Source organism: Oncorhynchus keta, chromosome 24 (assembly GCF_023373465.1).
Source record: "Oncorhynchus keta strain PuntledgeMale-10-30-2019 chromosome 24, Oket_V2, whole genome shotgun sequence".
Taxonomy (NCBI): Eukaryota; Metazoa; Chordata; class Actinopteri; order Salmoniformes; family Salmonidae; genus Oncorhynchus; species Oncorhynchus keta.
In genome coordinates this window covers 46636001-46651059 of record NC_068444.1, presented here as the reverse complement: position 1 = coordinate 46651059, position 15059 = coordinate 46636001, and the positions used below count along the sequence as shown (strand labels likewise).

Here is a 15059-nt window from a genome sequence, read left to right as displayed (position 1 = left end):
TTCTCTGTAGCATCAGAAAAGGTTACACAATTATCTTCCGTTTGTCATTTTATTTCAGGTGATGTGTATGATTTACCACTCCCTGGGAGGGTAAATTAAGATGCTGCAGGGTCAAGCGTCCAGTGCCACATTTTCATAAAGGAAACCCTGATAGGAAGTGTTTTTTAAATATTTTTTTTACTGATGTTGCTACTTAATGAGAATGGAGACAAGCCCCTTTGACACACAAAAAAAACGTGATATCGAACACTGCAACAGTTGCACAATCTAATAATGTAAATCAAGATAATGATTATTTTCTCTAATATGTCATCTCTGTAGTGTTTCTTAGAAAAGTACAACTTTGCATCACAAAAGTTCCTCTGGGGTTTTACACAACCCTAAACGTATTCAAACCCCGTTTTAAGTGCTTTTCCCCGCTGCCAGACGTATGCAATATACTTCTGGCAGTGCTCGGTGAATGACGTATACAACAGGCGTGGTAATGAGAACACTAATTCCAGACTATACACAGTGTTCACTCCAAATTGGCTACAGAGCAAATCAGAACATGGTATTTAGCGCTGCTGGTTCAAAATACACATTGTGGATGATCCATTGACATTTCTCTCTTTACGCCATTTCAGTTTCGTTTATTGTAGTATCATTAAGTTTCCTGCCTGTCCGGACCGCTGTGCTTCATGCGCAATACACTGAGAATTTGAGTACAGTACATAGGAAATGACTCATAGGAGTTGAACTGTTAGCGTGGGTGTGTACTCTATTTAAACAAGGCTCAGACTACTCGGGATGACTCAGTGCGAGGCTAGCTTTCAATGGTGAAAACCAACACGGGCTGTTCATCAGATGAACTTTCGGGAATTGCGTTTATACAAGAACGATGGCTTCATACATTCTCTGTGCGCTTTGTGGACTGATCGTTGCGACTATAGTGAAACTAAACGGAGTGAATGGGCAAAGTAAGTCATAATTTTTCTTAAACTTTTATGGATGTGCTAAAAATGTAATGTACGAAGTCAGTTAACATGTAAGGGCAAGTAAGCAATGTTTTATTTGAAATGCGAAAACTTATTTTCTCTCACTTTTAATCGCATTGGAGTTCGTGTTTTATTTAAGAGCATGGAATCATCGCATGGCCTCTCAAATTGAGTCTGATAAAAGGGTTGCTTATCGAGTTTCTACCAGCTGCCTTCTCACCGGTTCCGCATTCTAATCACCTTATTTCACTCCATCCATGCCAATGGGTGAGGACAGACCTAATTGAATGGTGTAGCCTACTTGTAGTTGACAACAGAAAAAAATATATAACTTTACTTACTTGAGGATGTATGAATGATTAGCATAATTGGTGACTTTGAACTTGAGAAAAAATGTTTTCCCATTCCCAGCACATTAAGAATTCCTTTATTTTCCTAGGGTGGCTCTCAGTTATGAGTGGGGCTTATGACAACTTATGATTTATTACATGCATGTGAGACTGTTTAACCTGGTTAATTGACCAGACCAGGTCAACAATGTAGAAAATTCTGAAATAGGCTTGCCCTTGAGCATGACTCTGTTCCATTATATTACGAGTCATTGGATGAAGGCGTCTTCTGTAGGGGGGGAGTTTTGTTATGATTCCCCTAAAATCAATCTGAACACAAACAAGTGTCGCTTGCGGTACGGGTTTGGAAGCATAAGGACCTTTCATATCAGTGATTAAATTAGAAAAAAATAAATGTTACATTTATACACACCTTGTTAGTGTTCCCCAAGGCCATATCTCCATATTACAGCGATTGTTTACGGAAGACAACAGGCGACCACCTGCACTAAGTATCAAGCATGCTCTGACTGAACACCTGGACGTAGGCGTAACATGGGAAGTGTAGTTGCGTCGGATGGAGGCCCCGTATTGAGCTGTACAAAACTGCTACAGTAAGTGTGTTATTTGAATGATTCTTTCTCGCTGATGAAATAAGGGCCATATGTTTCGAAAGCCGTGTCGCAAGCGATGATTATTGACGTTTCGAAACTATAAAACACAGTTTAGGCATAAATTACTGGTTGAGAACTGTAGGGAGAAGGCAGAATGCCGTGTAGAGTATTCTGAGATTTAGCTTGCACCCTCGACCCACGGGTGAATTGGAATTGTGCAGGTGGTGGGGCTGACACTATAGGCAACCAGTGTTGATTTCCTATGATTATTTATCAAATATAAATCTAGTTGCTCTCCCCCTCTTTTCAAGTGACACTTTGTCATGCAGAATATGAAGGCCGAACAGCTAGCACACGTCAATTCTAACATTAGCAGTCATGGAAGACAGACGAAGACGAGAATCCCTTAAAATAAAACACTTCCTTATAACATGAATCTTCTGCTATCTTCACAAATAGTATCTTACCATGGAAACCCAGGCTGACTGTTTGATACTGTAGATTTAATGCAAGCGCTGACTTGTCTCCAATTTCCTGCACTCTTATCTCACACCTTTTGTCTTACATCATTGTGTCACTCAGTACTGACCTTTTGGTATCATTTCACTGAGATACAAAGCAGCTGATGCTAAATGCAGCTAAAATAAGAATCCTGTAAGTATGACTGATAAACACCACACCAATCAGCCTACATTACACCCATGATTAAAGTCATGTGGAATGGTGAGATAATGGTGTAGGTCATGAAAAAGTATGCATCCTTCCAACTGTTTTTGCCGTGAATGTTGAAAATGGTCAACATTTTCTCAATGAAGTACATTGCCCATGTGGTAACATGCTGAATTACAAAGTAACAAATGACATTGTCAACACCTGATTACACTGGATAGCTAGACCTTTAACCATTGTGTGACCTTTGAGTTCAAGAAAGAGCAAACTATAATGTTCATCTTATTTAACTCTATCTTTACATCACGTCAATGAGTGAATCTGTTGATGTGAAGACGTCAAAGTGATCTATTAACTCCGTGAAGTTAACAGGTTTTCCATTACATTATTTACAAGTTTGTTTAGTGCTGTGATCACATTTAATTTACCGTCATGCTTTATTCTTTACTGAGTTTAATTAAACATTGCACACATGTTCCTTCAATACTTCATCACCTTACATATATTTAAATGTGCCTTGTCTACACTATATACAGTTAATTCAGAAAGTATTTAGACCCCTTGACTTTTTCTACCTTGTTACGTTACAGCCGTATTCTAAAATTGATTTTTAAAATAAGAAGTAAAAATTCCCCTCGTCAATCTACACACACACTTCCCAATGACAAAGCAAAAACAGGTTTAGACATTTTTGCAAATGTATAACAAAAAAAAGTGGAAATATTACATTTACATAAGTATTCAGACCCTTTACTCAGTACTTTGTTGAAGCAACTTTGGCAATGATTACAGCCTCGAGTCTTCTTGGGTATGATGTTACAAGCTTGGCACACCTGTATTTGGGGAGTTTCTCCCATTCTTCTCTGCAGATCCCCTCAAGCTCTGTCTGGTTGGATGGGGAGTGTTGCTGCACGGCTATTTTCAGGTCTCTCAACAGAGATGTTTGATGTGGTTCAAGTCTGGGCTCTGGCTGGGCCACTCAAGGACATTCAGAGACTTGTCCCGAAGCCACTCCTGCATTGTCTTTGCTGTGTGCATAGGCTCATTATCCTGTTGGAATGGGAACCTTCGCCCCAGTCTTAACCTGCTCCAGAGCTCTCAGGACCTTTCATCAAGGATCTCCCTGTACTTTGCTCCATTCGTCTTTCCCTCGATCCTGACTATTCTCCCACTCCCTGCCACTGAAAAACATCCCCACAGCCTGATGCTGTCACCACCATGCTTCACCGTAGGGATGGAAGCTTGGCATTGATCTTTAAAAAAAAAATGTGTCGGCCCTAGCCCCGAATTCAGGCCCTGTGTGTAGTTAACGGACCCTCTACCCATTCATCTCCATTTTACCTGTTGTCTTCTTAGCTAATTAGCTGTTGTTGTCTTAGCTATCTCTCCCAATCAACACCTGTGATTGCTTTATGCCTCGCTTTATGTCTCTCTGAAATGTCAATATGCCTTGTATAGTTATCATTGTTTTAGTTTACAGTGGAGCCCCTAGTCCCACTCTACATGCCTCAGATCCCCCCCACACACACACACACATGCGGTGACCTCACCCAGCATAACCAGCACATCCAGAGATGCATCCTCTCTTACCTCCACTGTACCCGCACCCCACCATACCCCTGTCTGTACATTATGCCCTGAATCTATTCTACCACACCCAGAAATCTGTTCCTTTTATTCTCTGTCCCCAACGCACAAGACGACCAGTTTTGCTAGCCTTTAGCCGTTCCCTCATCCTACTCCTCCTCTGTTCCTCGGGTGATGTGGAGGTTAACCCAGGCCCTGCGTGTCCCCAAACACTTTCATTTGTTAACATCTGTAATCGAAACATGCATGAGACAAATGCTTTTAACATCAGAAGCATCCTGTAGCTCTAACTCAAATGTTTTCGGACACTGTAAAGTCCATGGAGAACAAGAGCACCTCCTCCCAGCTGCGCACTGCACTGAGGCTAGGTAACACTGTCACCACCAATAAATCCATGATAATCGAACATTTCAATAAGCATTTCTCTACGGCTGGCTGCCACGGCCAACAGCTCTGCCCCTCACGCAGCTACTTGCCCGAGCCTCCCCAGCTTCTCCTTCACCTAAATCCAGATTGCAGGTGTTCTGAAAGAGCTGCAAAACCTGGACCAGTACAAATCAGCTGGGCTAGACAATCTGGACCCTCTCTTTCTAAAATGACCCGCCACCATTGTTGCAACCCCTATTACCAATCTGTTTAACCTCTTTCGTATCGTTAAAGATTGGAAAGATGCAGCGGTCATCCCCCTCTTCAAAGGGGGTGACACTCTAGACCCAAACTGTTATAGACCTATATCCATCCTGCTCTGCCTCTCTATAAAGTCTTCGAAAAGCCAAGTTAATAAACAGATCACTGACCATTTCGAATCCCACCGTACCTTTGCTGTGCAATCCGGTTTCCGAGCTGGTCACGGGTGCACCTCAGCCCCGCTCAAGGTACTAAACGATATCATAACCACCATCGATAAAAGACAGTACTGTGCAGCCGTCTTCATCGACCTGGCCAAGGCCCTCGACTCTGTCGACAGACTCCATAGCCTAGGTTCCTCAAATGACTGCCTCGCCTGGTTCCCCAACTACTTCGCAGACAGAGTTCAGTGTATCAAATTGGAGGGCCTGTTATCCGGACCTCTGGCAGTCTCTATGGGGGTGCCACAGGGTTCAATTCTCGAGACGACTCTCTTCTCTGTATACATCAATGATGTTGCTCTTGCTGCGGCTGATTCCCTGATCTACCTCTACACAGACGTCACCATTCTATATACATCTGGCTCTTCTTTGGACACTGTTAACTAACCTCCAAACGAGCTTCAATGCCATACAACACTCCTTCCGTGGCCTCCAACTGCTCTTAAACGCTAGTAAAACCAAATGCATGCTTTTCAACCTTTCGCTGTCCGCACCCACCCGCCCGACTAGCATCCCTACCCTGGACGGTTCTGTCCTAGAATATGTGGACAACTACAAATACCTAGGTGTCTGGTTAGACTGTAAACTCTTCTTCCAGACTCATATTAAACATCTCCAATCCAAAATCAAATCTAGAATTGGCTTTCTATTTCACAACACAGCCTCCTTTACTCACACCGCCAAACTTACCTTAGTAAAACTGACTATCCTACCGATCCTCGACTTCGGCGACGTCATTTACAAAATAGCTTCCAACACTCTACTCAGACTGCATCGAGTTTGCTATCACAGTGCCATCCATTTAGTTACTAAAGCCCCTTATACCACCCACCACTGCGACCTGTGTGCTCTAGTCGGCTGGACCCACTGGCTCCAGGTCATCTATAAGGCGGAGCTTTACCTAGCATAGACTTATCTCAGTTCACTGGTCACGATAACAACACCCACACATAGCATGCGCTCCAGCAGGTATATCTCACTAGTCATCCCCAAAGTCAACACCTCCTTTGGCCACCTTTCCTTCCAGTTCTCTGCTGCCAGTGACTGGAACTAATTGCAAAAATCGCTGAAGCTGGAGACTTATATTTCCCTCACGAACTTTAAACATCAGCTATCTGAGCAGCTAACCGATCGCTGCAGCTGTACATAGTCCATCTGTAAATAGCCCACCCAATCTACCTACTTCATCCCCATATCGTTTTTATTTACTTTTCTGCTCTTTTGCACACCAGTATCTCAACTTGCACATCATCGTCTGCTCATTTATCACTCCGGTGTTAATCTGCTAAATTGTAATTAATTTGCTACTATGGCCTATTTATTGCCTACCTCCTCATGCCATTTTCACACACTGTATATATACTTTTTCTATTGTCTTGTTGACTGTACGCTTGTTTATTCCATGTGTAACTCTGTGTTGTTTGTCGCACTGCTTTGCTTTATCTTGGCTAGGTCGCAGTTGTAAATGAGAACTTGTTCTCAACTAGCTTACCTGGTTAAATAAAGGTGAAAAAAAGGCCTGATTGGTGGTTCTGAAGAGATGGTTGTCCTTCTGGAATTTTCTACCAGCTCCACAGAGGAACCCTGGAGCTCTGTCAGGTTCTTAGTCACCTCCCTGACCAAGGCCATTCTCCCCGACTGCTCAGTTTGGCCGTTCTAAGAAGAATCTTGGTGGTTCCAAACTTATTCCATTTAAGAATGGAGGCCACTGTGTTCTTGGGGCCCTTCAATGCTGCAGACATTTTTTGGTACCCTTCCCCAGATCTGTGCCTCGATACAATCCTGTTTTGGAGCTCTATGGAAAACTTCTGCGACCTCATGGCTTGGTTTTTACTCTGACATGCACTGTCAACTGTGGGACCTTATATAGACAGGTGTGTGCCTTTTCAAATCATGTCCAATCAATTGAATTTACCACAGGTGGACTCCAAGTTGTAGAAACATCTCAAGGATGATCAATGGAAACAGGATGCACCTGAGCTCAATATCAAGTCTCATAGCAAAGGGTCTGAATACTTATGGAATTTCTGTTTTTTTATACATTTGCAAACATTTATAAACCTGTTTTTGCTTTGTCATTATGGGATATTGTGTGTAGATTAATGAGGAAACCTTTATTTTATCAATTTTAGAATAATGCTGTAATGTAACAATTTGGAAAAAGTCAAGGGATCTGAATACTTTATGAATGCACTGTATACAAAAGTATGTGCGGTTTCAGCAATTTCAGCCACACCCGTTGCTGACAGGTGTATAAAATCGAGCACACAGCCATGCAATCTCCATAGACAAACATTGACAGGAGAATGGCCTTACTGTAGAGCTCAGTGACTTTTTCAATGTGGCACCATCATAGGAATCCATCTTTCCAGTAAGTCAGTTTGTCAAATTTCTGCCCTGCTATAGAGCTGCCCCGGTCAACTGTAAATGCTATTATTGTGAAATTAAATATCTAGGAGCCATATTGGCTCAGCTGCAAAGTGGTAGGCAACACAAGCTCACAAAATGGGAGCGCCGAGTGTTTAAGCACGTAAAAATTGTCTGTCCTCGGTTGCAACACTCACTACGAGTTCCAAATTGCCTCTGGAAGGAACAAAATCCGTCAGTCCGACGGATGAATCTGGGTTTGGCGGATGCCAGGAGAATGCTACCTGTCCCAATGCACAGTGCCAACTAGAGGTCGACCGACTAGGATTTTTCAACGCCGATACCAATTATTGGAGTACCAAAAAAGCCAATATCGATTAATCGGCCAATTTTTATTTATTTGTAATAATGACAATTACAACAATACTGAATGAACACTTATTTTAACGTAATAACATTTCAGGTTCCTTGCTCAGAACATGAGAACATATGAAAGCTGGTGGTTCCTTTTAACATGAGTCATCAATATCCCCAGGTAAGAAGTTGTAGTTAGTTATTATAGGATTTATAGGACAATTTCCCTCTATACCATTTGTATTTCATATACCTTTGCCTATTGGATGTTCTTATAGGCACTTTAGTATTGCCAGTGTAACAGTATAGCTTCCGTCCCTCTCCTCGCTCCCCGCTCCTCCCTGGGCTCAAACCAGCAACACAATGACAACAGCCACCATCGAAGCAGCGTTACCCATGCAGAGCAAGGGGAACAACTACTAGAAAGCTCAAAGCGAGTGATGTTTGAAATGCTATTAGCGCGCGCTAACTAGCTAGACATTTCACTTCGGTTACACCAGCCTCATCTCGAGAGTTGTTAGGCTTGAAGTCATAAACAGCGCAATGCTTGATGCACAATGGAGAGCTGCTGGCAAAACGCAAAGAAAGTGCTGTTTGAATTCATGTTTACATGCCTGCTTCTGCCTACCACAGCTCAGTCAGATGCTTGTATGCTCAGTCAGATTATATGCAACGCAGGACACGCAAGAGAATATCTAGTAATAACAACCATGTGTAGTTAACTTGTGATTATGATTGATTGTTTTTTTATAAGATAAGTTTAATGCTAGCTAGCAACTTACCTTGGCTTACTGCAATCGCGTAACAGGCAGTCTCCTTGTGGAGTGCAACGAGAGGGGGGCAGGTCGTTATTGCGTTGGATTAGTTAACTGTAAGGTTGCAAAATTGGATCCCCCGAGCTGACAAGGTGAACATCTGTCGTTCTGCCCCTGAACGAGGCAGTTAACCCACCGTTCCTAGGCCGTCATTGAAAATAAGAATATGTTCTTAATTAACTGACTTGCCTAGTTAAATAAAGGTAAAAAAAAAAAATCTGCAAATCAGCACCCAAAAATACCGATTTCTGATTGTAATGAAAACTTGAAATCGTCCCTAATTTAATCGGTCGACCTCTAGTGCCAATTGTGAAGTTTGGTGGAGGAGGAATAATGGTTGGGGGCTGTTTTTCATGGTTTGGCCTAGGCCACTTAGTTCCAGTGAAGGGAAATCTTACCGCTACAGCATTCAGTGTTCGGTTCTGTGCTTCCAACATTGTGGGAAACAGTTTGGGGAAGGCTCTGTTCCAGCATGACATTGACCCTGTTCACAAAGCAAGGTCCATACAGAAGTGGTTTGTCAATCGGTGTGGAAGAACTCGACTGGCCTGCACAATGCCTTGACCTCAACCCCATCGAACACCTTTGGTGTCCATATACTTATGGTCATGTAGTGTATATAAGTCTGGTACTGCTGCCTGTGACTTCTCTAAAAGGATATATAAGGTTTCAGGTTGTAAGTGTCTCAAGGGATGTAGACATTTTTATCTAGTTTATGACGTGTGTCAGTCGGGGAGGAACCAACGTTCAATGCCGTTATGCTTTCAGTCTCGCTAACTTCTCTAGAAGTCAAACACCCAAAACAATGTGGCAAAGCGGGTCTTGATGACACACATCCTGCCTGTCTCAACATGCTTGTACACACAAAGCAAGTGAGTAATGTTAATGTACGTGTAAGTGCAAAACCAAAGGAATTCCCCAACTCATTTTATAAGAAGAGGAAACCCACAGTTTCTCGGATCTTCTCAATTTCTTTAGACTTGATGTCATACGATTTCTTTATTATTGGGCCAAAACAATTCCTTTCAGAGACCACACAGACTGAGTGCATACCTTTTTTTAAAATTTTTATTGGCACGTTTTAAAAACATCTACATACTTAGGTTGCTGTCTAAAGACGTCAAGCAGATCTATGGTTCTCACTGTGCAGGACACTGACCAATGTTGAAGGAAAATAATATATACGCACTCTATTCCAGTAGTTAATTTGCTTTGGTGAGGTAGAGGAACTTTTCCCAATGAGCAAATGTACAGTATGATTCACATTGTGGTCATTCAAAGGGTAAATGCTGTCAGAGGATTAAGCGTTAAGTCTCTCCATTTGTTTTTTTCCCCCACAGGCCTATGCACCAGTAAAGAGTTCTGGAGTTCAGACATAGACCAATGTGTATCCTGCTCAACATGCAAGCAGTATCCAAAGACTCCTTCATGTAACACTTGTAAGTTAAGTTTGAATGTTCCTTAGCTAATAATTTAACTTAACACCTAAATCTTGCACATAACCTATCCTTTATTGTATGCCTAAAGCTGTCCTCTTTGACCAATAATGTCCCCTTTCAGGCACATTTACAGAGGAGAGATCTGATGTCTGGAGACTAGCAGCCATTTCCAGCTTCTCTGTGCTGGCAGTCGTTCTGCTCATTGCAGCGTTGATCATTGGGGTCATGGTGCATCGACGCACGGCAAACAATAGGCCCCTTCGTGGTAGGGCTCACGGCTACCATCTCCTGATAAACTAACATTGTCAGTCATGAAACTTATTGTAGCATGATGAGGCACATTTTTTTTTTTTTTGTTTGTTGTTGTAGCATTTTGACCTCTTTGGGTTCTGGTGAAAATACAGTAAAAATGTTCTGCATTGTGTTGTTGTTCTGTAGAACCTATTGAAGAGACAACGGGACCTCTTCACCAAGCTTAAACATTTCAGTAGGTATGCATTCCACAAATGTGTTGGTGTGTGAACAGTTGACAACTGCTATCAATTATTATGCATAATTAAGTGTGTGTATGTAAGTAGCCTCTAAGTATGCAAATAGTTTTGAACTAATTGTTTTTGAAATAATGGGGGATGTTGAGTGAATTAACCAACAAATCTCTCGTTACTTTCTCAGCTTCATCTTCCTGCTGACATCGATGTGACAGAACCAAGGGAACACCTTTTGAGGACCAATCAGTCAGAAGAATTTCTGTACAATGGACTGTGGGTATTATTTGAGTAGAGTTTGACCATCTTGAATTTATACTGCTAGTTAGTAAAGATGTGCTCACACTCATTAGACTGTCACAGAACGGAGCTCTCCCGTAGAACTGTGTTGACTCACGCTGTCAATCCCGTCTTGTCTGAAGTCAGACTGTACTCTGAGGAAGACCGCGTGGTTCGTAAAGAGTAGCTCTCACAGCTCTTTTTGTATTGATGTCCTTTGACTAGTGATGCTAGTTTTAGCCAGTGTAGATATTCCAATCTATCGATAAGTCATTTGTTCAACAATAAGTAGGTTTAAAAACAGTAGTGAACATGAGACATATCTTGAATGATTTGTATTTATTACCATAACTGTCAATGCTTGAACACCTATTGGTGTCAGACATATTGTACATTTAGATTTTTAGGTAGAATACCAGCAAACACACTGCCTCGACTTGCCACAAGCAGGATGAATGTGAATACAGCACAATCAAGCTTTCTGTGCCAGGTTTGACCTGCTGTACTTCTAAGACTAAAAGGTTTATATTTGCTGGTCATATATAACAACCTCTTGTTGAAGTATACAAGTGATATGTTAGGTGAGTGGTCACCAACCAGTCGATCGGTCATATAAAATATATTTAGATTTGTTTGAAACTTTTTTTTGGTTACCACACGATTCCAAGTGTTATTTCCTAGTTTGTCTTCACTATTATTCTACAATGTAGAAAATAGTAAAAATAAAGAAACCCTGGAATGAGTAGGTGTGCCCAAACGTTTGACTTGGTACTGTATATAATTTCCTGAGCTTTCTTATATCTTCTAGATATAGGACTAAGACGTAACCTTGTTTCTTATTATTTGAATGTCTTTTTGCCATTTATGAAAGTGTGATTTCAGTATCTCTCTGGGCTATAGTAGTAAAGGCCAAATTCAATATTATATTAAAAAAAATATATTTATTTTTATACCTAAAGGGGTCCTAAAATTCCAAATCAAATATCTAAATGAGCCACCTCATGGAATCATTTTAAGATGATCATATGTCAGCTTAGATCCCACACCCAGCAATGCAGAGAAAGTAGATAAGTAATATTTAAAAAACACAATACAAGTAACAATAGATACACAATTAGTGACTAACTTTGCTATATTACAAGGGGTAATAGTACCGAGTCGATGTTCAGGGGTACGAGGTAGATATGGACATATAACTAGGAATAAAGTGACAGTAGCAGCAGTATATGTGATGAGTCAAAGCGAGTGCAAAAAAAGGGGTCAATGCAGATAGTTAACCAAATACCTATTCAGACAAACTATTTCAGGGTCCTGTTACTAGTTTCAACAAATCATTTTTAAAGGAGTAGAATGTTAACATTTGTGAACTGTAGTCTTCCAATCACGAGGCAATGGGGAAAATAAGTTGTGACTATGAAACTGCTCAAACATACTGGACATTCTTTAACAGGTCATTTTACCATTTATGCTGTCAAATGTAGACACTGTGTAATGTGTGCCCTATGCAGGATAAAGTAGCATAACACGGAGGTTCCCAAACTGTTGTGCTGGATAAGTTCTAGGTGGTCCAGAATTCTGTGAGAATATGTTTATATCTAAGCATTTAAATCATTCCCAGATGGACACAAATAGGGAATCCTTACCACTGTGCTCTGATTCAGAGGGGTTGGGTTAAATGCGGAACACATACTACTGGTCCAAAACTTTAGAACACCTACTCATTCAAGGGTTTTTCTTTATTTTTAACTATTTTCTACTTTGTAGAATAATAGTGAAGACAGAAAAACGATGAAATAACACATGGAATCATGTAGTAAGCGAAAAAGTGTTAAAGAAATAAAAAATATTTTTGAGATTCTTCAAATAGCCACCATTCTACCTTGATGACAGCTTTGCACACACATGGCATTCTCTCAACCAGCTTCATGAGTTTGTCACCTGGAATGCATTTCAATTAACAGGTGTGCCTTCTAAATTTGTGGAATTTCTTTCCTTTTTAATGTGTTTGAGCCAATCAGTTGTGTTGTGACAAGGTATACAGAAGATAGCCCTATTTGGTGAAAGACCAAGTCCATATTATGGTAAGAACCGCTCAAATAAGCAAAGAGAAATGACAGTCCATCATTACTTTAAGACATGGTCAGTCAATACGGGAAAATTAAGAACTTTGAAAGTTTCTTCAAGTGCACTCGCAAGCGCTATGATGAAACTGGCTCTCATTAGGACCGCCACGGGAAAGGAAGACCCAGAATTACCTCTGCTGCAAAGGATAAGTTCATTAGTTACCAGCCTCAGAAATTGCAGCCTAAATAAATGCTTCAGAGTTAAAGTAAAAAACACATGCCCAACATCAACTATTCAGATGAGACTGTGTGAATCAGGCTTTTATAGGTCGATTTGCTGCAAAGAAATCACTACTAACGGACACCAATAATAAGAGACTTGCTTGGGCCAAGAAACACGAGCAATGGACATTAGACCGGTGGAAATTTGTCCTTTGGTCTGGAGTCCAAATTGGATATTTTTGTTTCCAACCGCCGTGTCTTTGTGATACGCAGTGTGGGTGAACAGATGATCACCGCATGTGTATTTCCCATCGTAAAGCATGGAGGAGGAGGTGGTGTTATGGTGTGGGGGTGCTTTGCTAGTGACACTGTCTGTGATTTCTTCTGCATTCTGCAGCGATACGCCATCCCATCTAGTTTGGGCTTAGTGGGCCTGTCATTTGTTTTTCAACAGGACAGTGACCCACAACACACCTCCAGGCTGTGTACGGGCTATTTTACCAAGAAGGAGAGTGATGGAGTGCTGCATCAGATGACATGGCCTCCACAATCCCCCGACCTCAACCAAATTGTGATGGTTTGGGATGAGTCGGACGGCAGAGTGAAGGAAGAGCAGCCAACAAGGGCTCAGCATATGTGGGAACTCCTTCAAGACTGTTGGAAAAGCATTCCAGGTGAAGCTGGTTGAGAGAATGCCAAGAGTGCAAAGATGTCAAGGCAGAGGGTGGCTACTTTGAAGAATCTCAAATATAAAATATATTTTGATTGAACTTTTTTTGGTTATTACATGATTCCATGTGTTATTGCATAGTTTTGTCTTCACTATTATTCTACAATGTATTATAGTAGTAAAAATAAAGGAAAACCCTTGAATGAGTAGGTGTTCTAAAACTTCTGACCGGGTCGTGTATTTTGGTTGAATGCATTGTTGTGCAACTTACTCAGTATTCCCTTTCCTCAGTTGAAACAATGGAGATGAGTCTATGCTTGTGTGACAATGTTTGTAACACTATTAGTCACCGAATCTCAACCCAGGAAGGAACATTGCGGTTTAGCGAAAAAACTGAACCCAATTGACAAGTATAACTGTGTACTCAGCTTCACTCTTTAGTCAGAACACAATTTTAAGGGTTGTGTGTCAGGAGAACGTGGATGGCTGAATAATTACCTCATGTTACTGACAATTACTTTTATCAATGTTAAGTGGATATGGATAACAGCAGCAAGAAAAGGGCAATTTATATACAGAATTATTTATTTCAAATTATATTTTTGAATGTTTATAGTTTGTGTTAACAGCTAAATGTCTTGATAAATACTGTCAAAGGGATCCCTGCAAAGTTGTTTGTAAAACCAGTGACACCAGCTGACCAACTTTTTGTTACTGAGCAATAAATGACAAGTTGTTAATTTACTTCTCTTGTCTGTTTTGGTTTATGTACATGGGTTAGTGTAGTAATAAGCAATGTTACATGTGAACTCTGGCTGATTTGTGTATTATGTTCTGAATAAAATGAGCTGATTTCTTGATATCAAATTTTATTTGTCACATACACATGGTTAGCAGATGTTAATGCGAGTGTAGCGAAATGCTTGTGCTTATAGTTCCGACAATGCAGTAATAACCAACAAGTAATCTAGCTAACAATTCCAAAACTACTACCTTATAGACACAAGTGTAAGGGGATAAGAATATGTACATAAAGATATGAGTGAGTGATGGTACAGAGCGGCATAGGCAAGATACAGTAGATGGTATTGAGTGCAGTATACATATGAGATGAGTATTTAAACAAAGTGGCATAGTTAAAGTGGCTAGTGATACATGTATTACATAAGGATGCAGTAGATGATATAGAGTACAGTATATACACATACATATGAGATGAATAATGTAGGGTATGTAAACATTATATTAGGTAGCATTGTTTAAAGTGGCTAGTGATTCATTTCCCATCAATTCCCATTATTAAAGTGGCTGGAGTTGAGTCAGTGTGTTGGCAGCAGCCAC

At 40.8% G+C, this 15059-nt stretch overlaps 1 long non-coding RNA gene across 2 annotated transcripts; it reads left to right on the top strand.

Annotated features, from left to right (window-relative positions):
- The first annotated feature begins 541 nt into the window (after positions 1 to 541).
- Positions 542 to 14462, top strand: LOC118357628 (uncharacterized). Of its 2 annotated transcripts, none has more exons than XR_004820346.2 (5): positions 542 to 959; positions 9901 to 9999; positions 10121 to 10264; positions 10438 to 10486; positions 10672 to 14462. It is a non-coding gene; the product is annotated as an uncharacterized LOC118357628 (long non-coding RNA). The 2 variants fall into 2 exon arrangements; XR_004820345.2 differs by having other exon boundaries at positions 543 to 959; positions 10438 to 10490.
- The last annotated feature ends 597 nt before the right edge of the window (positions 14463 to 15059 follow it).